The sequence below is a fragment of the Leptonychotes weddellii genome, chromosome 2, assembly GCF_054177405.1.
Source record: "Leptonychotes weddellii isolate Sample4059 chromosome 2, ASM5417740v2, whole genome shotgun sequence".
Taxonomy (NCBI): domain Eukaryota; kingdom Metazoa; phylum Chordata; class Mammalia; order Carnivora; family Phocidae; genus Leptonychotes; species Leptonychotes weddellii.
In genome coordinates, this window is record NC_138370.1 from 25,979,672 (window position 1) to 26,000,879 (window position 21,208).

The following is a 21,208-nucleotide window of genomic DNA, read 5'->3' on the forward strand; positions in this document are numbered from 1 at the left end:
TTATTGGCATATAGTTGTTGATAATAATTTCTAATAATTGTTTCTATTTCCTTGGTGTTAGTCATGATCTCTCCCCTTTCATTCATAATTTTATTAATTTGGGTTCTTTCTCTTTTCTTTTGGATAAGTTTGGCCAGTGGTTTATTGACCTTATTAATTTTTTCAAAGAACCAGCTTCTAGTTTCATTGATCTGATCTACTGTGTTTCTGGTTTCTAATTCATTGATCTCTGCTCTAATCTTAATTATTTCTCTTCTAATGCAAGGCTTAGGCATAGTTTGTTGCTTTTTCTCTAGTTCTTTAAGGTGTACAGTTAGTTTGTGAATTCAGGATTTTTCTATTTTTTGAGTGAGGCTTGGATGGCTATGTGTTTCCCCCTTAGGTCCACCTTTGCAGTATCCCATAGGTTTTGGACCGATTTGTTTTCATTCTCGTTGGTGTCCATGAATTGTTCAAGTTCTTTGATTTCCTGGTTGACCCAAACATTCTTGAGCAGAGTGGTCTTTAGCTTCCAAGTGTTTGAATTTCTTCCAAATTTTTTCTTGTGATTGAGTTCCAGTTTTAAATCTAAAATGCAGGGAATAATCTCAATCTTTTGGTATCAGTTGAGACCTGATTTGTGACCCAGTATATGGTCTATTCTGGAGAAAGTTCCATGTGCGCTTGAGAAGAATGAGTATTCTGTTGTTTTAGGTTGTTATGTTCTGTATATATCTATGAGGTCCATCTGGTCCAGTGTGTCATTCAAAGCTCTTGTTTCTTTGTTGATTTTCTGCTTAGATGATATGTCTATTGCTGAGAGTGGAGTATTGAGGTCTCCTACAATCAACGTATTGTTATCAATATGACTTTTTATTTTGGTTAACAGTTGGCTTATGTAGATGGTTGCTCCCATGTTGGGGGCATAGATATTTACAATTGTTAGATCTTCTTGTTGGATAGACCATTTAAGAATGATATAGTTTCCTTCTGTGTCTCTAACTACAGTCCTTAGCTTAAAATCTAATTTGTCTGATTTAAGAATTTCTACCCCAGCTTTCTTTTGAGGCCCTTTGGCATGGAAGATGGAACTCCATCTCTTCACTTTCAGTCTGGATGTATCTTTAGGTTCAAAATGAGTCTCTTGTAGAAAGGATATGGATGGGTCCTGTCTTTTTATCCAATCTGTAACCCTGTGCCATTTTATGGGAGCATTTAGACCATTCACATTGTGAGTGATTATTGAAAGATATGAATTTATTTTCATCATGTTGTCAGTGAAGACCTTGTTTTTAAAGATTATCCCTGTAAATTTCTTTTTTATATCATTCTTGGGGTCTTCTCCTTTATAGAACCACCCCGTTAATATTTCTTGCAGGGCCGGCTTAGTGGTCATATATTCTTTCAGTTTCTGCTGGTCTTGGAAGCTCTGCATCTCTCCATCCATTCTAAATGATGGCCTTGCTGGATAAAGTATTCTTGGCTGCATGTTCTTCTCATTTAGTACTCTGAATATGTCTTGCCAGCCCTTTCTGGCTTGCCAGGTCTCTGTGGATAGGTTTGACGTTATTCTGATGTTCCTCCCTGTGTACGTAAGGAATGTCTTCCCCCTAACTGCCCTTAAGATGGTTTCTTTGGTTCTAAGATTTGTGAGTTTTACTATTACATGCTGGGGTGTTGGCCTGTTTTCCTTGATCTTAGGAGGGGTCCTTTCTGCCTCTAGGACAGGAATGTTTGTTTCATTCCCCAGATTAGGGAAGTTCTCAGCTACAATTTTCTCAAATATATCTTCTAGTCCTCTCTCTCCACCCCTTCAGGGATCCCAGTAATTCTGACATCAGAACATTTCATGGTGTCACTTATTCTGATTCTATTTTCATGGATTTTGAATTGTTTTTCCCTGGCCTCCTCTTTTTCCTTCTCGTCTATTAATTGGTATTCTAGATCACCAATTCTTTCTTCTGCCTCGCTTACCCTAGCTGTTAGATTATCTAGATTAGATTGGATCTCATTGATAGCATTTTTAAGTTCTGCCAATTCAGATTTCATTTCTGCCCTTAGAGATTCTATGTTGCCATTAATCGCTTTCTCCATTCTAGCTGTTGCCTTCACAATTGCTACCCTGAATTCCATCTCTGACATCTTGGTTATATCTGTATCCTTCTGTAAATCTGTGGCTGAAGTCACAGTCTCTGAGTCTTTCCTATTTTGGGGGTACCTCCTCCTAGTCATTCTGTTGAGGGAATGTACAGAATCCAAATTATTGACCACAACCCAAGCAAGATGCACCTGTCTTACAGGGACCTTGGGGTTGCAGGCCTCTTGTTCTCCCAGCCTGTCTTCTGGGGGAGGGGCCTGCTGCACTGTTACTCAGGCAACCTGTTTGGGCAGAGTTGCCCTGCCCCCCTGTGGCAGGGGATGGGCTCAGTGAAAACGAGTTTTTTGGGGCTTTTGTTCTCTGGTGGCTTTCCCTGGCGGCTTTCTGTGTCTCTTCCAAGAGTCAGAGCAGAAGAGATCATTTCCAATCCTCTGCCTTAGAGCAGAGAGATTGTAGTCTGTTCTTCAGTGAGCTGTCCAGGCCTATCTCTGTTTCTGTCTGTGCTGCTATAAACTGCAGCATCCTGGGTTGGTGTACCCCTCAGCAGTGCTCCCAGTCCTTGCCTCCAGGTTGGGGCCCGTCTCTGCCCTTTGTGCTCCTAAAACTGCCAGCTGCCCCTAGTTTGCTGGCACCCTCCCGCTTTCTGGGTTTCAGCCCAGGGGGCTGACCTAAAGTCCTTTTCCCATTGCTACCGGTCTGCGAGTCTGTGCCCTGTCCCCAGTGAGGGAGACTATCACTCACCGGTGGTGTAGGATCACCATGGCTCCCTACCCTTCCACTTATCCTCTGATATCCGCCCATGGAATCATGGCTCCCCGCTTCATACCTCGAAACCAACCACCTGTGATATTCTGCTTGTAGAGATCCAGATCTATATTCTTACATCTCAGGCTGATTTGTGGGTGATCAGAGTGGTCTGGTATATTTCCAGCTCAATTCTGGGGACTGGTTGGAATAGGGTCCCCCACTCCTCTGCCATCTTTTCCCCTCAAGCACTTTTATTGATACAAATTACCAAAGCCCACCTATGGAATGGTACAAAATGTTGATAGTACATGGGGAAAATATTGGAAGCTTATCTGCCATGACAAGGCACAAACAGGATCAAGCATTTTATGGGTGAGACTAACTGCACCCAAAGGAAAAAATAATTTCCTTGTAATATTTTTTTTTTATTGGCAGAAAGGAATAGAATCTTTCTCAAAGCATTCTATAGATGTAATATAACTCTGATATCAAAAATGAACAAAAATAGTACATAAAACTCATGAACACAGATATGAAAATCATAAACTATTACCAAATTAATTTCAGGAATGCATTAGCAGACTACTAATTATGCTCAGAAGGTGTAGGCTGAGAATGCAAAAGTATTTCAGATTATGAAATATATGCATTGATATAATTAGCACATTAACAAATTAAGGGAGAGAAGTGAATAAACATCTCAATATGGATGAATAAAACACGATTCATTACAATATTATTGACTCAGAAAAAGGAAGCTTTTAGTAAGCCAGTTAGAGAAACACTTTTTTAAAACTTGGCTTTAAAAACCTACCAAAATCCTTAAGATATTTCACTATGATTTATGATGTTTTCTTAAGTGTGTTTGGTTGAATAATATACCTCCCTCCAAACAGAAGTCCTAAATCCTGAAACCCATGTATATGTTAACTTACATGGTAAAAGTGACTTTGCAGATGTGATCACATTAAGGATTTCAAGATGGGGCGATGATCCTGGATTATGTGGGTGATGGGAGGTTAGACCTAGGGGTTGGGAAGGCAATGTGGTGATGTAAGCAAGTGATGCAAAGGAGCCAATGCCAAGGAATGTAGGAGGCCGGCAGAGGCAAGGAACTGGCTCTCCCTAGGAGCCTGCAGAAGAAACCAGCTCTACCAGTACTGTGTTGATAGCCCTTTAAGACTCATTTAGAATCTGACCTCCAGAACTGTACAAGAATACATTTCTGGGGCGCCTGGGTGGTTCAGTTGGTTGAGCGACTGCCTTCGGCTCAGGTCATGATCCTGGAGTCCCTGGATCAAGTCCCGCATCGGGCTCCCTGCTTGGCAGGGAGTCTGCTTTGCCCTCTGACCCTATCCCCTCTCATGTGTTCTCTCTCATTCTCTCTCTCTCAAATAAATAAATAAAATCTTTAAAAAAAAAGAATACATTTCTGTTTCAAGTCACAAAGTTTGCTGTAATTTGTTATGGTAGTAGCAAGAAAGCTAATACAGAAAGAACTGTAGCAATCAGAAATAGAAAAACGTTCCCAGTTACTATGTTAATACTGATGTTTATTAAAGAGATTGGACCATGCACTAAAATGAAAGTAAAAGAATATGTCCCTGTACACACACACACACACACACACACACACAGAGGATATATATGACGAAGACAAACTGTCTACCAAAAAAAAAAAAAGAAAAAATCAATGAGAATCAATGGAAAAACTATCAGAACTAGTAAGAGTCCAGGAAAGTAGCCAGATAAAAAATCAATATTGAAAAATAAATAGCTTTCTTATACACTAGCAATGGCCAATTTAAAATGTAATAGAAAAATGGGTCCCATTTAGAATCGCCGCAAAGGTCATTAAATACTTATGATTAGGTGTGACAAGAAACTTGTAAAACCTATTAAAAAAAACTATACAAGTTTACTGAAGGTCATAAAGCAAGCCCTGAAAAAAGGGGAAAGTTGAATTATATTCCTGGTTAAAAATGATTTAGTATTTGAAAGAGGTAAATAATCCCCCCAATTATTCTTCATATTAAGATTAAACTGAAAATTAAAATATATGATGATTTTAAATATATTGTGGAGAAATATGCACAGAAATTAATATTTGAAAGGAACTAACTAGAAGCTAGTCCTACCAAATATGAAAACATATTATAGAATTACAGCAATTTACACAGTTTGGTTATTGCAGGATATAAAATTGGTACAAAATATAAAGTTCAGAAATGTTCAGGTTTCTATGAGAATTCAACTTATCAAAAATTGGACATATGAAGTAGGGTGTGAAAAGATGGACTATATTACATTGATACTTTCACAATTGGTTATCCATTTAGAAAATTTTACTTAACTCTCTCCATAACCTCATTAAAACCTAACTTACTGCAGATGGGGTCAAGAGCAAAATAGAAAACAGGTCCCTAAGGCTTTTAGAAGAAAATACAGGAAAACATTAAAAATATTGGAATTGCAATGACTTTCTCATTATAATACAAACCTAGAAGTGACAAGGGAGATAATCTGTATAGTTGACTGCACATCAATTATACATTATATATTGTTAAAGAGATAAAATGAAAATAAATGTACCACTTATGAAAAACAAAGCATTAATCATTAAATACATTAGAAATCCTACAAATCAACAAGAAAAGACAAACAGTTCAGTAGAAAAATGAGCAAAGGACTTGAAGCAATTGAGACATCCACACATACTCATATACACAAATATAGATATCAACATCACTAATATTCACACTTGGCAAACAACTAAATGAATGATAATCAGAGGTTGGAAAGGTGTTACAGTTAGAACCTACTACATAACAAATTACCCTAAAACCTAGCAATTTAAAACAGCATTTTTTACTTTATATTTGTGTGGTTAGGAATCTGGAAAGTGCTTGACTCTGTGTTTCTGGCTTGAAGTCTCTCATGAGATTGCAATCAAACCATTGGCTGGGGCTGAAAGATTCACTTCTAAGTTCACTCCTGTCATTATGGTCCTTTTGTTCCTTGTGAGTTGTTGGACTGGGTCTCTGTTCCTTGCTATGGCACATGGTCTCTCCAAAGGGCAACATGGCATCTTGATTCCCCCAAACTGAAAGGGAAAGAGAGACTAATATGAAAATCACAGTCTTTTTATAATGTCCCATCACTAAGATACTTTATTTGTTAAAAGTGAGTCAGTAAGTCCAGCCTGTGATCAAGGGGAAAGAATTATGTCAGTGTGGGAATATCAGGATATATAGATCATGAGGAGCCATTTCAGAGGTTCTCATAATCTTAGTTGGAAAATAGCCTAGTGGAATTAATTTCAGAGAGCAGTGTGGTATTATCTACTGAAGCTTAAAAGCACAAACCCTGGGGCGCCTGGGTGGCTCAGTTGGTTAAGCGACTGCCTTCGGCTCAGGTCATGATCCTGGAGTCCCGGGATTGAGTCCCACATCAGGCTCCCTGCTCAGCAGGGAGTCTGCTTCTCCCTCTGACCCTCCTCCCTCTCATGCTCTCTGTCTCTCATTCTCTCTCTCACAAATAAATAAAAAAAAAAAAAATTAAAAAAAAAAAAGCACAAACCCTGAACCCCAAATCCTGAAATCCCTCTTTATAAATCTATTCTTTTTTTCCCTTTTTATTATTTATTTATTTATATTTTATTATTAGTTTTAACATTTTTTTTGCTTCCAATTTTATTTAAACTCTAGTTTGTTAATATATAATGTAATATTGGTTTCGGGAGTAGAATTTAATGATTCATCACTTACATACAACACCCAGTGCTCATTACAAGTGCCTTTCTTAATCCCCATCACCCATTTAACCCATCCCCCACCCACTTCCCCTCCATCAACCCTTAGTTTGTTCTCTATAGTTAAGAGTCTCTTATGGTTTGCCACCCTTTTTTCCCCTCTTCCCTTATGTTCATCTGTTTTGTTTCTTAAATTCCACATATGAGTGAAATCCTATGGTATTTGTCTTTCTCTGACTGACTTCACTTAGCATAATACACTCTAGCTCTGTCCATATCATTGCACATGGCAAGATTTCATTCCTTTTTTTATGGCTGAGTAACATTCCATTGTATATATATCTAGCATATCTTCTTTATCTATTCATCAGTCAATGGACATTTGGGCTCTTTCCATAATTTGGCTATTGTTGATAATGCTGCTATAAACATTGGAATGCATGTGTCCCTTTGAATCAGTATTTTTCATCCTTTGGTTAAATACCTAGTAGTACAACTGCTGGATCATAGGGTAGTTCTATTTTTTTTTAATATTTTATTTATTTATTTGACAGAGAGAGACACAGCGAGAGAGGGAACACAAGCAGGGGGAGTAGGAGAGGGAGACGCAGGCTTCTGGTGGAGCAGGGAGCCTGATGCGAGGCTCAATCCCACGACCCTGGGATCATGACCTGAGCCAAAGGCAGATGCTTAACGACCGAGCCACCCAGGTGCCCTGGGTAGTTCTATTTTTAATATAAATCTATTCTATAGACCTATTTTCACAAGTGTTTGAAGATAATATGCATGAGACTGTTCATTGAAAAAAATACATTAGTGAAAATGAGAAGCAGCCTAAATTTTCAATTATGTGTAAACCAATTATGGTACAGGGTATCTGTGGAGTTTGCTGCAATAGTTAGGGTGAGGTAAAGTTATGTACTGGCAAGGCAAGTCTTTAAGCCACATTGTAAAGTGATGAAAAACAAGTTACAGAACAATGCCTTGATTCCAGTGGAATCTCATTATGTAAATTATAAATAAAGTAAAATTAAAATTAATTTAAAAATAAAAATGAGTTTTTTGAATGCATGTATTTAGAAATGGAATATTTTGCTTTATTAACTCATGAGTTTGAAATTCTTTTAAAGAAGAAATGTATTAGTTAAATAACTTTAAAATAATACTTACAGGAGCAGGTAATTTTTAAAACAATGATATTACCGATAACACTTTTAGTTTAATTGGATCCTAAAAACTAGGCATGCCTTAGCTTCAGATAAACATTATACAAGACATAGATATTTTTCTTTTGTTGACTAGATATCAGTTACAAATCATAGAATCTGAGATTGTGTCTCACATCTACTGTAAGCTTAAATTTAAGTACTGGAAAAAATATGTTACAGACAGTTGTAGATACTATCAGGTCAAGTCATATTTTTATGACAATCTCTGTAGGAAGATAACCTGATGGAAGATTAAACATGGAAGGGCAGCTCAATGGATTTTTCTTCTGATTAAGAAACAACAAAAACAAAACATAAAAAAGGAAACCAGCCAAGTTGAAGTTTTTAGTATGGCAACAGTTATACACTCCCTCTTTTCTTGACTATTACATTTACTATTTGGGTTTCCACTTTGTGATAATATAAATATTCCAAATTAAATAATTTTATTCAAGTATAAACCCAAATCCCACAAATTGTAGGTATATTGCTTGATGCAGTTTCACAAAAGTGAACACATGTTATCACTTTGAATCAAAAGAGATTGAACATTACCAGTGTTGAGGAGAGCCCTTCATGCACCCTACCAGTCACTATTGACCTCCTCACCCCACTGGAAAATACAATCCTGATTTCCAACATAATATAAAATTTATATGGATGGAGCCATTCTAAATGCATTATATTGTCTGACTTCTTTTTCTTAGTATTATGTTTGTAAGATTTACTCATGTTGCATAAGCAACAATTTATCTGTGCTATTACAGTGAATGGACAATTTAGGTTGTTTTTTCAATTCTTTGTCATTCACAAATTATGATGCCATGATCATTTTTGATCTTGTCTTTTGGTCTATATACATTTCTGTTGAGTATATACCTAGGTAAATAGGGTATACAGATGTTGTACTAGCGGATACTTCCAAACAGTTTCTAAAATGATTTACTAAATTATACTCATATCAGTGCTGAGGTTCCAAGTGCTTCATATCCTCCCAATACTTCTTACCATAAGTTTGTTTTTATTTGTTTTTAAGCTTTTCTGCTGAGTACTTAATGGAATTTTAATTGGTTTTAATTTACATTTCCTTGATCATCAATGAAATTGAACATCTTTTAACAGTTATTGACCATTTTGATGTTTTGAAGTACTTGAACAAGTCTTCTGACATTTTTTCTATTTTGTTATGTACCTTATATTGATTTGTAGGAGTTCTTTATGTATACTGACTATGAATTCTTTGTCAGACAAATATTACAAATGTCTTCTTCCACTATATTAGGAGGCCAAGTTTAGAAGGTGATTATTTGCTATTTTCAAGGATAATCTTATACTCAAGTGTATGTTCTGCTTGCATGTCTTCATCCTCTTGTAATGAATGTTAAATAAGCCCAACCCATGTGTACTCATCAAGATAAATTTATTTTTGTTTCCCTCTCTATATATTTAAATCCACTAAGTATGGCTGCTTTATTCCTAGTCTCCATCTCTGAAAGAACATAGATCAGGTCCCCATGACTTTTCTGATCCCTCCTGGTTAAAATCTTATAGTCACACATTCACAAATAGCTATAATTAGCTAAGTCATTTTTCCAATCCTAAAATCAGCTCAGACTCTGAACTTCATCTTCTATTCTATCTTCTTCCCTCTTTATCTTGGTCCTGCTGTGGGTTGTACCATTGTCTTAAGTGTGTCTGTGTGTTTTTACCTACACTTTTTCCATACGATGTAGCTCCTTCTTCACCTTGCTGACTATGGTATAGGCCTCCATCAGGGTCAGAATTCAGGAAAGAAGAGGTAAATAGGGTAAGATTTTTTTTTTTTCATGCCTTGTATTATGGTTGGGGGGCTTTGGCTATCTGGGTTTGTCAGGTATTTAGCATTGACTCTCCCATGGATGCTTCCATAGGTTTTCAGAGGCTCCTATTAGATAAAACTCACTATCCTTAGACTTGGCACTGCACTTTTTCCAGCTGGATGCTACTGTCTCAGCCCTGTTTGTGTTTTGATAATTCCTTCCATGCAGATGTTCTTATAGTACCATGCTTTAGATAAGTAGCTACAATCTCTTGTCTTTAAATTTGTCAGTGAACTTTAGTTCGTTATAACCTACTCCCAAACCTAGAGGATGCATAGCAGCTTCTGTGAGTAGTCTTGGTGACATTCTTCTCTTTTGACTTCACGTGAAAGTAGAGTCATTATTCCCTCCTCCTGCTTCCCCACGGGATTGAGGAGACTATTCTCAACATAGTTTTACCCCAAATCCTTCTTATGAATTCCTGACATGTCTAACACCTTTTATTCACTTGACATTCATGAGTTGCTCTATTGATTCTGGGAATCTATTTTGAGATTTTTGTTTTATAGACTCTTTCACAGTATGCTTCAATATCAATCATCATTTATATCATGACTCCTAAGTTGAAACTGCCAAATAATATCTTATTCATTCACTCATTTATTTATTCACTTATTCATTCATTCATGTATGCATACATTCAACAAATATTATTTACTATGTGCTAAGCACTGCTTTTGACACTGTGGCTAGAGTAAAGAAAACAGGAATATCAGAATTCTTGCCTTCTTTCTAGAGCGAGGAGACACAGAAGATTACATTTAAGTTATATTGTACACGGCAAGTAAATGCAGAAAAATAAAGCAGGGAAGAAAAATAAGAGGTGGGTAGGGATAGGGAGAAAAGTATGAATACAGTAGTCAAGGAAGGTCTCATTGAAGCAAATAATCTGAGAGAAACTTCTATGCAGAAAGTGTTCCAGACAGATGAACTGAGGTGGGAGCATGCTTGGCTTGTGTGAGGGACATACAGGGGGCCAGTGGCTGGAATAGCATGACAGAAAGCATAGACTCACTGGAGGGCTTGAGTGCAGGAGTGTTGACTGCTGTTCTTTTCCCCGCCCCCTCTCCCCACCCCAGGAACAAAGGAAAGCTTTTGTAGGATTAGAATAGAGGAGTGACTGCTGACTCAAAGTTTCTAAATGATCATTCTGCTTTTACATAGACATAGACTGTCAGGAAGATGAATATAGAAGCAAGGAGACTGTTAGAAAGCTATTGCAATATTCCAGGCAAGAGGTGATGGTGGATTGGATTAGGGAAGTAGCAGCTGAAGTAGTAAAATAGAAAGTTCAGGTTAAGGATGTATTTTGAAAGTAGATATGAGAGAATTTGCTGACAGATTTTATGTGGGATATGAGAGAAAGAGAGGAGGTAAAGGTAATGTCAAGATTTTTGGTCCAAGCAACTGGAAGAGTTAATTATAATTAATGGATATAAGGGGAGGAGTAGATTGGCAGAAGCTGGGAGAAGCTAGTGAATAAGGCCAGGGGTTCATTTTCATTTCTTCACATGTTTAAATTAATTTACATAGATATCTTATTGAAGGTGTTGAGCAGGCTGTTAGATACATGAATCTGGAGTTCAGAAGTTTCATGGAGAGGTCTATACTCAAGACATTAATTAGAGAGTCATCAGAGTATGCATGACAGAATTGGATCATCCAGGGCGGGAATATAAATAGAGAAGAGAAGAGGTTTAGAGATTGAGTCAAAGTCACACAAAGGGCTAGAACCATGAGAATGAGCCAGCAAACTGACTGGAGGAGTGACTAATGAGATAAGAGGAAAACAAGAAGAATGTAGTACAGGAAGCCTACAGAACATGTTCAAAGATGAGGGAATGACCACTTGGGTCAAATGTGCTAGTAGGTATAATAAGATCAGAACTGAATTTTGATCATTGAATTTAACAGCATGGAAGTCACTGATAACCTGATAAGGGCATTTTTAGTGAAGTGATGAAAATGTTTGATTAAATAAAAGAGAAAATGGGGGAAATTAAAAATTTCAGTTATGGACCACTCAACACAAGGTGTGCTATAAATTAGAAAAATGGGGTAACAGATAGAAAGGGAATTGGAGTCAAGAGTGGATTTTTAGAAAGCCTGAGTTTGTATCTCAATCCAATCATCTAGTAAAGAGAGAAAAACTGATCCAGGCAAGTATGAGGGGAGTTTTCCTGGAGCTATGTCTTTGTGGGGAAGAGATAGGATGTAAGTTAGTGCCTAAAAGGCAATATTGCCTGAAGAACCATGGGAAAAGAGCAGTTTAAGAAACTGAGGCTAGGTTATGTAAAGTCCTCTCCAAGGACATTGAAATTTCCTGGATATGATATAGGAACAATGTTGGCAAGTGTTAACCCCAGCCTGACCTAAAACAATGAGGGTAGGTGACCCAACAGTTGGCAGATGGCTAAAACAAGGAAAGAATATGAGTAGTATGGATAAAGGATTGGAGCTGGGGTTTCACTAATTCAGAGGGCTTTGGGGCAGGATTTTAGAGCAAGAAGATGAAAGAGATATTCAGGGAAGAATTTGAGAATGTAGTTTTTCTTGTTGAGGAATCATGAATTCTAGAGGGCACAGTTGGGCGGGTTTCCAGAGTGGGGAGAGATTGGAGACCAGGGGAGAATGTAGGATGTCATGGGAGGATAAGAGTAAGGAGATGAATGGGAGGAACTAGGAATCCTAGACCTCCCATAGTCCCTGGCTTAAACTGTAATGAGGAGCATAATGCGATCAGTCATAGTGACTCAAGGCCAATAGGTAAGCTGTGACTTTGAGTGTCGTGTGTGAAAGTGGGGATTCCTCCCTCTTCTTAAAATAGGCCTAAGGGCTCATGGGTTAGCCTCACTCTGAGCTCAGAACTTCTTCATGACCCTTGCTAATAGAGGGTAGGAGTCTATTTCTAGTTCTCATTCTTATGCAGAATATGCCCCAGATTTTTTTAAACATTATATTGACTTGCAGTTAGCTGTTTATAGAGTGTATGTGCTAGAAACAGCACAGATCATTTTGACTTTGGTTCAATATCATTGTTTTGGTCATTTGATCAGTTTAATAATATGACCATATAATTTCTCTTTGCTTTGTAACTCCATTAAAAAGAGAGGAATGATTAGATGAAGTTTAACATAAGACACAGACTTAGCTCATTTTTTGGGTGCTGTGAAATATGGAGGAAGGATCATTTTTTTTATCAATTGTGTCATTTATTCTGGTTATCATTACCTGATTAATGTAGGGATTGATAAAGGAAAATATATGGTTTTGACCCAAGGCAAGGGAAGCTCCAAAGGAAGGGTGTAAAGGAGAGGTGAGTTCCAGAAAATCTTCTGATGATATTAAGATCTTTATTAGAGCCCAATTTTTTATTTTAAAGATAATTCCTATTCTACAGCATTGATTTAGGTTTGAGACTGGGGAAAACTCAGCCTTATCTTGCACATTCTGTTAGCATTTTCCTTCAGCATTTGCTTTCAGACTTCAGAACTGATGCCCAAATGGACAGTTCTGACAGGTGGCTCCTCAGAGAGTCCTTTTCCCCATGCTTCTCATTCAGTAGAAGTGAAAGCCAGAGATGGGATAGAAGAACCTGGCAAACAAGAAATAGATTAAACTCACCACGTGTCAATAATGGATTATGTTAGAGTCACAAAGAGAGTTGGGGGAAATAATTTGAGAAGATGTACCAGGGATGAACATGAGCAATCAGTTTTGTTTGTCTGTTTCTTTAGCGTGAAATTTAACATCAGGAGTCAGAGAACCAATATTCTTAGACATATTTGTAATTCTCAGTGATTAAGGAATTAAATTATAATAGGCTAATAAGGTCTGATTGACACTTGTCTCCTCTGATTTCTTCCTCAGCCTTTCAGATCATACATGCACATACACACCCCTACATTTCTTATTTTTTATTTCCTGGATTTCAATCACTGCCAACAGCAGTAGAGTCTGAGTTATATGTGCTGTAACTGCCTGCTTCTTATTAATTTATTCAAGAAATATTTATGGAGTATCTTTTATGCCCCGGTACTATTCTAGGCCACTGGTGCTTTAGCAGTTAAACAGGATGGTTAAAATCCCTGATCTTATCGAGGCATCTATTCTTGTGTGTGTGTTGCCGGGAAGGGAGTAGAAACAATAAATATGTAAGTAAATAATATGCAGACTTGGCATATTAACAACAGGAAATCCAAATTTTAATATTTCTGTCTATGAGTCATATAGAATCATGCACCTGTGTTTGAAATATATGGGATCACACAACTAGGAAGAACCATAAAGACATGTGACATAAAATATTGCTGTCACTTCATTAGAAGGAAATTTGAGATGGAGGTGGTGATCATGAATTGTATAAAGTCAAACTGAAATAGGGAACTTAGCAATTACTATTAAGTCAAATCAATATTTGATTTCAATTTAAAGAGTATTTTACTCTCCACTAACAGCTGAAAACTTGGGCAAACCTTCCAATTACCCAACTACCCACACCATGTAAAAACTCAAATCCTATGAATTAACATTGTTTGTTTTTAACCTAATTGTTGGTACTCCTTTGATGACCATATTCCTGCCTTCATGTTTTTGAAGACCTCACTCTCTTGGTTCCATTTTTATTTATTTATTTTTTTAAAGATTTTATTTATTTGACAGAGAGAGACACAGCGAGAGAGGGAACACAAGCAGGGGGAGTGGGAGAGGGAGACGCAGGCTTCCCGCCGAGCAGGGAGCCCGATGCGGGGCTCGATCCCAGTACCCTGGGATCATGACCAGAGCCGAAGGCAGACGCTTTAACGACTGAGCCACCCAGGCGCCCCTCTTGGTTCCATTTTTAAATTCTATTGGTTGGACATGGGTCAAATCTAACTTCCGTGACTGCTGTCTTTTATAGACAAAAACGTGACAGAAATATGAAGGTGCCTCAGATTAGGAATAGGTTTGGGGTACAGTAACTTTTAGTCAGAGCCCACTGTGATGTGGAAGGATGTTTTAGGATCAGACCGCTGAGTCTAAACCAAGAGCCACTGTGTACTGTACCTTTTTTTTCAGCAAAGTTACCTCTAAACTACCCACATATGAGATTATGAAGGTAGACAGCCTATTTTAAGAAATTACTTCTCTTGTCAGCTAATTCTGTCCTCACCCTAACCCACTGCAGGGGCATGCACTGTGCTTGCCTATTTTCCCCCATCACAGGCTTACTCTCAAGCCCTCTCAGCTCTTTCAACGTCTTTATTCAAACATTTGCTAGACAAAAGAATTTCCCTCTTGGAATTTTATCTTTTCTCTGGTCAAAGCATCAAGGCAAAATTAGGACTATAGCCCCTTCTCCACAGCACTGACCCTCCACTAATTCCCAGAACTAGTTTCTCAAATCAATTTGTTTAAAGTGGCTGGAAGTTCCCTGGTAATAGATAAGCTTTTCTTGCAAGAGCATATGTGCATATTCAGATGGATCAGCCTTAAAAAAAGGAGGAGCTCAAGTTCAGAGATCTTGTACTATTTATGTGTAGGTACACACTGTATTTCCAGAAAATTTTACATTTCATTTAACATTTTTAGAATCGGTTTACTTCTCTGGCTGTAGACTTTCTTAGTAGTTGTAATTCATTTTGTCATGTCCAATCGCTTCTCGGCCTTTTGGCTAAGATCAAGTGCATTTTGTCATGTCCAAAGTAAAGGTATAAGATATATAGAGAGTCTCACAGCACCTAAACATATCTAGAGAAAAGAGAACCCACAAACACACCCCCACTGGTCTGGTTCAAATCTCAGAAGAGCGTCCCTAGTATCTATCCTCTACTCTTTTTATACCTTGCTTGAAAAATAAATCGTGAGAAATACTGGATTAAATGTTATTGAATTAATGCTAGATGAAGATTTCTCATGGATTCCTCAAAAGACTAAAAACAGTTTTGTTTTTAGAAGAAGTCTCAAATCTAGATGAAGATTTCTCATGGATTCCTCAAAAGACTAAAAACAGTTTTGTTTTTAGAAGAAGTCTCCAATCTCCTTTGTTTTCTTAAGAAAAATTTTTCCATTTACCAAATACCAATATACATACATTTACGTGACTTATTTACCTCTTAGTTCCACCAAACACCTAAGATTTCATGTAAGGGATACTAAAATAAAAAAGGTATAACAGAAAGTAGAAGATGGAGAAAGGAAACAAACTAAGAAAAAGTAAGTCAAGGGACATGAGGTAGAGGTAGGGATGAAGCACGTACCAAAATATCCAGCAGAGTCCTCCCTACCAAGGGGGAAACACAAATTTGACTCCATGCTTTTTTACGGTCCTGCACAGAGAGAACCCTTCTCTTATAATATGGTTTTGTAATGGTTAACCAAAAGCAGAGCAAGAGAATAACAATTATTTTTTTTTATTTTTTTAGAAGATTTTATTTATTTATTTGACAGAGACATAGCGAGAGAGGGAACACAAGCAGGGGGAGTAGGAGAGGGAGAAGTCTCTGGGAGCAGGGAGCCCGATGCGGGGCTTGGTCCCAGGACCCTGGGATCATGACCTGAGCTGAAGGTAGACGCCTAACGACTGAGCCACCCATGCACCCTGAGAATAACCATTATTTAATACTTAAAATAGAAAATTTTTTTTCTGAGAGTCCTCATAAGTGAGATGATACATAATTTCACAAAGAACTCCCTTTTAGCATCTTTAGAGTAGATGTGGAGATAGACCAGCAAGCTATTTCTTTTAAAAGCCAGCAATGCAGGTCAATTCTATCACTTTCCTGTGCAGCCCTGTCAGGGTCCAGAGTTGGGGTTCCAGGAAGGGCTGTACTCAAATGCTGATGGGCATTAGAAACAACTGAGTAACTCATCATGTGCAGATCCCAAGGCTCCACCTACCTAGGAGATTCTTACTTAACAGGTCTGGAATGGAATACTGAAATATTCATTTTAACAAGTATTCCAGGTGATTCTGGTTAGGCACATATTTAAGAGCTCTTAAGTGACAGTTTTAATTTTTTTTTTTTAATACTTGACAGATGACACTTCCATGACTGGTAGATACACTGCTGAAGCCGTATGTAAGGTAGGCTTCGGAAATCCCCAGGCTTTCTCTCTACTTGAAAGAACTTTTCAGAATGCAAATGAGCCAGAAAGATGTTAGAGGAATAACCCTACATCTGGTCTAATTATTTGTTCTAAATAAATCATTTGTAAATTTTATTCTTTTATCTCTCATTACTAATAAATAGTTTCAGTATGTCCCATGATTGACAGCAACACGCCACTGTGTCACCAACATACAAATTACCTGGAGGAACGTGTGGACTGCATATCCTTCAGACAATGCTTGACAAATACAATTTTTTTCCACTTTTTAAAAATAGAACTTGAGTGAAGTTAAGACTGAACTCTCTGACAGATACCTAGAATGTAGCTGTTCTACATTGCCAATTAAGTCTAAACAACATGTTTTAAGAGCAGCAAGGTGTAAGATTTTTATGTTGTGAGGACTGAGGGACCTGAGAAGGATGTGCACGAGGAGAGAAGGGCTTTCTACTTCCCCTTGCTACGTTCAGTGTTCTCTTTAGAATGCATTTTCAATTTTCATACAGAAATAGGTGTCACCAAAGTTACGCCTCCACCAAAAAATTGCAGTATCTGTAAGTCATCCTGAGAACACTTAGATTTGAGAAATGTTATTTGCTGATGTCCCTCACAAGGCAAATCATAGTACCAGTAGTGCCTGATGCGGCTTGCTCTAGAATATTGCTTCTCAAAGTATAATCTCCAGATTAAAAGCATCAGTATCCATTGGGAACTTGTTACAAATACAAATTCTCGAGCCCCATCCTAGATCTACTGAATCTGAAGCTGTTGGGGTAGAGTTGAGCAGTTTGTGGTTTAATAGGCTCTCTGGGTGATTCTGGTGCATGCTAAGGTTTGGATACCACTGCTCTCTAGCATACTAAAAATTTGGGAGCTGGGAACATGTACCTGAAATAATAACTTCAGTTTTGGAAAATTGGTTTGTTGTTTCTATTTCTGGTCAGAGAGGCCTCATGTAAATATACATGCATTCACTGTAATTGTACCGAATGTTTTTATTTGATTTATTTCAAATTGTGCTCCTTTTCATTTATTTTGTTTGTTCTTTTTTTAAAAGTCACAAAGTGGTGACTGTCAGGAAGACCTATGTTTTGGGGGGGTCAGTTTAGCACTTTAAAAAATAGATTTCAACACTGTAATTTGAAAATGCCCTGTCTGATTCCTTACAAGTTGCCACACCCTGTTTTGTTTTGTTTTTGCCTTATTCAGAGATTTGTGTCCCTACCTGGCCCCTGGATACCTTCTGTTATAGTGCTTCAAGTCAAAAGGACATTAATTTAAATGCTACTATGTGTTCAGCCTTATCTCCGGCTATGCTTTCTTATACTCCTTTATTCCAGTGGCTGTTCTTTTTTTTTACCAAATGCATCTTGTACTACCCCCCACTTTTTTGTCTTTGCTTATTATTTCTCCTCTTCTAGAATATACTTCTCCTTCCTCTTCACCATTCTTCAGGGGGGCAGCTGAAATTCCATTTCTACCTTGAAGTCCTGTCTGCCAAACCAAGCTCAAGATAATCTCTTTGGCCTTTTTTTTTTTTTTTTGACACTATCGATTGCCAGGAAATGCCATCTGCGTAGTTTATATGTATCCAATGAGAGTTTTAAGCTCCTTCAAATGCAGAGGTTTTATCTTCTATTTGAATACGCAGGGTTCAATTAAGTGTCTTGTACACAATTGGTACCTCATAAATTTTTTTAAGTTTCTTATTGACACAATCTATTGAATAGATTTAAAACTTCAGTGCATATCAGGTACCAACTGCCCTTTTTTTTAAAAAATTTTATTATGTTATGTTAATCACCATACATTACATCATTAGTTTTTGATGCAGTGTTCCATGATTCATTGTTTGCATATAACACCCAGTGCTCCATTCAGTACGTGCCCTCTTTAATACCCATCACCAGGCTAACCCATCCCCCCACCCCCTCCCCTCTAGAGCCCTCAGTTTGTTTCTCAGAGTCCATAGTCTCTCATGGTTCGTCTCCCCCTCCGATTTCCCCCCCTTCATTTTTCCCTTCCTACTATCTTCTTTTTTTTTTTTTTTTAACATATAATGTATTATTTGTCTCAGAGGTACAGGTCTGTGATTCAACGGTCTTACACAATTCACCAACTGCCTTTTAAAGAAAGTTCATTCAGCCAAGTTTTTCTGCCCAGTAGAATCAGTTGTATTCTTGTTCAGAAATGGGACTGGCTGAAGAAGTAGAGTCCATGAACAACTGTGCTATATAACAAAAGTGATGGGGCTTTCTTGAGCAGAAATGTAAACATATATGTCCTGGCAGGGGGAGGACAGAGCCACGTCTGAGGGGACTGGCTAGAACCTTGCACAGAACAGGAACTCTGCTTACAGTGGTCCCAAGCTAATCCAGCCAAAGGAAGGATGAACTCAGTGTGGGTTACCTGGCTCTGGTTACCATCTGGAGCACCACTGAGCTGGCTTATTGAAGTCTGCTGGGCCTTCTAAGATTTAGAAAACTGAGTTTCAATCTGACTTATGGGATGATGTCAGTCCATTTGTTTTTATTTTACTCTCACCGTTAACGCACATATATTCAGACCATACCTTGTGTAAGCATTTTTCCAAGCTATTGGGGTGGATAGTGCACAAAATAGACAAAGATTCCTATCCTTGTGAAACTTCTAGTCTAGTTTATCTGTGTATCCATGCAAATCTCAACTCCATAAGCATTTCTTTTATTTGTAATACTGAATCATCTGACCAACTGGCCTGCTGCTATTCTATACCTATTATGAGTAGATCAGACACCTCTTACTAGAGGGATTTCTGGTAGTGGCTACTACTCTTATTTCCTGGTGAGTCATGACATGAGTTTGGGTGGGTGATGGCATGCATTTTCACCTGGGTGGCCAACATGAAATGCTCTCTTTCTGTCTATAATTGACCCAATTGTAATAAAATATATGATCTCATTACTCAGTACTTAAATGCATTATTTAACTGCTCATAATACCTGTATTGGCTATAGGGGAATGTGTATGGCTCTGTACATACGAAAATATCTTCTTGTGCAATGGTTTGTCTTTGACATAGTGCTTTCTTTTATGTATATATATATGAATATAATATGGGGTAAATATCATCATTTCCACTACACAGTTGAGAAGATACTCAAACTTCAAGTGCCTTGCTGTCCTAGACCCTCAAGGCCATTCTCTTTCAGTTCCACACGTTGTCTCTGACCTTACTGAGCTAAACAGGTTGTCCTGAGCTCACCATTAGAGGCTGCTGGCAAGCAAAACTTTTGTTCATAAAGCTCAAACACCATCTTATGAAATTAAAGAGGAGTTTGCTCTTTAATTCCTTGGAATGATTCATTGAAAAGCCATAAATCAGACCCATTATTCTATTTGGCAGAAACGTTACAGTGAAACTTAAGAAATGTGCAAACTTTGTCAGAAACTATCATACAGAACATCAGTGGAAACCCCAAGACATCTTTAATTTTTTCACTGTAGAAAGGTCATCTGATTAAAACGAGCCATTGATGATAACTTATTTGTTGTGTAGAAGGCAGAAAAGTAGTGATTTATAGAGTTCGCAAAGAATGCTCTGGGAAGTGTTAACCATCCCAACATGCAGTAATCAGCCACCCTGAAACCTCCCGCACAGGGGATTACTAAACTCATTTTCACATGTTTGTAACCTAATTAGGTCGTCAGAGATAGTCTCTTGAGGCTAAAGACTAACAATATGCCAGCCCCCAGTACTGCTTTATTCACATTTTAAAAAAGGGCTTTCAGTCCTTCAGGAACACAGTTTCATTAAAGCAAGCAAATTCCAGGGAAAAACCAATCAGGTTGTAAAGAATTTACATCCTTGCTTTTATAAATGATTCTCTCGGCTCTCTCTTTTTTAATCTTCCTAAAAGTTGGTTGGTTTTTTAATCTTCTTTAAACTGTCACTTCCCTTCCTTTCTCCCATTTTGCCCAAGCATAGTCATTTTGATATATTTGCAGCAGCCAAGAACCCATTGCTGAAGACGTATGTTCTAAATATTTTCATCGGATTCCATGTAGCTACATAACGTGTAGAGACATTTTTCGGTGGTGCTGGGTACTGTCTCGGGGATTCAAAAGTACCCCTTGAGGCACAAAATCCTCTGTGTTAAACCTAAAATAGCAATGTTCATTTCAATCATCTAGATTATATCTGTAGAAATGTCCTACGGGTTAGATTTTTATCACCAACGACACTTCTATATCCACGCTTGCTTGAGGTTTAAGCCGCCTTAATGTGTGTTTCTTTAGCAAGCAACCGGTCTGACTCACCTGCTGTTTCTATGAAATAGAGCAAAAACGCAGCCTGATGAAACTTAATAGCTGATCCTTGTTTAGATATAATCTTCTCAATCAAGTTATTCCAGCAGGCACAGCTGGTTAAGGCTGTAACTGCCTCTCTGGAGTGGAAGGCGGCAGATGAATAATATGGCAGAACAAGAGGACAGCT